Genomic DNA, 2374 nt, shown 5'->3' on the forward strand with positions numbered 1-2374 from the left:
CAACGCGGTTGATGTAGTCGTACGTCTTCACGGCCCGACCGATCAAGCACCGAAACTATAGCACCTCCGAGTTCTAGCACACGTTCAGCTCGATGACGATCCCCAGACTCCGATCCAGCAGAATGTCGGGGAAGAGTTCCGTCAGCACGACAGCGTGGTGACGATCTTGATGTTCTACCGTCGCAGGGCTTCGCCGAAGCACCGCTACAATATTATCGAGGATTATGGTGGAAGGGGGCACCGCACACGGCTAAGAGATCAATGATCAATTGTTGTGTCTTTGGGGTGCCCCCTTGCACCCGTATATAACGGAGCAAGGGAGGAGGAGGCCGGCCCTAGGAGGGGGCGCGCCAAGTGTGGAGTCCTACTAGGACTCCCTAGTCCTAGTAGGATTCCACCTCCCATATGGAATAGGAAAAGAAGAAGGGAAAAGGAGAAGGAAGGAAGGGGGCGCCCCCCCCCCTTCCCTAGTCCAATTCGGACCAGACCAAGGGGAGGGGTGCGGCCACCCTTGAGGCCCTTTTCCTTCTTTCCCGTATGGCCCAATAAGGCCCAATACGTATTCCCGTAACTCTCCGGTACTCCGAAAAATACCCGAATCACTCGGAACCTTTCCGATGTCCGAATATAGTCGTCCAATATATCAGTCTTTATGTCTCGACCATTTCGAGACTCCTCGTCATGTCCCCGATCTCATCCGAGACTCCGAACTCCTTCGGTACATCAAAACTCATAAACTCATAATATAACTGTCATCGAAACCTTAAGCGTGCGGACCCTACGGGTTCGAGAACAATGTAGACATGACCGAGACACGTCTCCGGTCAATAACCAATAGCGGAACCTGGATGCTCATATTGCCTCCCACATATTCTACGAAGATCTTTATCGGTCAGACCGCATAACAACATACGTTGTTCCCTTTGTCATCGGTATGTTACTTGCCCGAGATTCGATCGTCGGTATCTCAATACCTAGTTCAATCTCGTTACCGGCAAGTCTCTTTACTCGTTCCGTAATACATCATCCTGCAACTAACTCATTAGTTGCAATGCTTGCAAGGCTTAAGTGATGTGCATTACCGAGAGGGCCCAGAGATACCTCTCCGACAATCGGAGTGACAAATCCTAATCTCAAAATACGCCAATCCAACAAGTACCTTCGAAGACACCTGTAGAGCACCTTTATAATCACCCAGTTACGTTGTGACGTTTGGTGGCACACAAAGTGTTCCTCCGGTAAATGGGAGTTGCATAATCTCATAGTCATAGGAACATGTATAAGTCATGAAGAAAGCAATAGCAACAAACTAAACGATCAAGTGCTATGCTAACGGAATGGGTCAAGTCAATCACATCATTCTCCTAATGATGTGATCCCGTTAATCAAATGACAACTCATGTCTATGGTTAGGAAACATAACCATCTTTGATCAACGAGCTAGTCAAGTAGAGGCATACTAGTGACACTCTGTTTGTCTATGTATTCACACATGTATTATGTTTCCAGTTTATACAATTCTAGCATGAATAATAAACATTTATCATGATATAAGGAAATAAATAATAACTTTATTATTGCCTCTAGGGCATATTTCCTTCACTTGCCTCCTTGGTTGTTCCTTCCCGTAATGTGTCCGGCAATCATACTGCCGGAAAGGGCTTCCAGAGAGTAAGGTCCTGAAAGAGAAAAAATGATAAAGGTATGCAGCCCCTAGGGCGGTTAAGCCGCATTGCGGGACGTGCCCTGATCGTGCCCCCGCCTATGCCCATGGTATTTTCAGTGCGTAATTATGTATGCGCGGCATGGATTTCGTCGCTTGACTAGGACTGGGACGGGGGCCGAATTGCTAGGCGAGCTCTGAACGTGCCAGCCGATCATGTTGCAGTTTACTACGGACTCGCTTGACGGTGTCCGAGGGCTATATCGCCGAATTGGTGGTTTGCCTTAAAAGGCTACTTTGTGCTTCTGCTGCGAGGGCCGCAGTGTGCTCTTCCGTGCGGAGCGAGCGTTCTGTGTTTCCATTGACTGTTATGACCCCCCTAGGTCCTGGCATCTTGAGCTTGAGGTATGCATAATGCGGTACCGCATTGAATTTTGCAAATGCGGTTCGCCCAAGCAGTGCGTGATAGCCACTGCGGAATGGGACAATATCGAAGATTAACTCCTTGCTTCGGAAGTTGTCCGGAGATCCGAAGACCACTTCTAGTGTGATTGAGCCCGTGCAATGGGCCTCTACACCTGGGATAACGCCCTTAAAGGTGGTTTTTGTGGGTTTGATCCTCGAGGGATCTATACCCATTTTGCGCATTATATCCTGATAGAGCAGGTTCAGGCTGCTGCCGCCGTCCATAAGGACTCGAGTGAGGTGAAA

The sequence above is a fragment of the Triticum urartu genome, chromosome 4A, assembly GCF_056163025.1.
Source record: "Triticum urartu cultivar PI428250 chromosome 4A, HENAU_Tu73, whole genome shotgun sequence".
NCBI classification, from domain to species: Eukaryota; Viridiplantae; Streptophyta; class Magnoliopsida; order Poales; family Poaceae; genus Triticum; species Triticum urartu.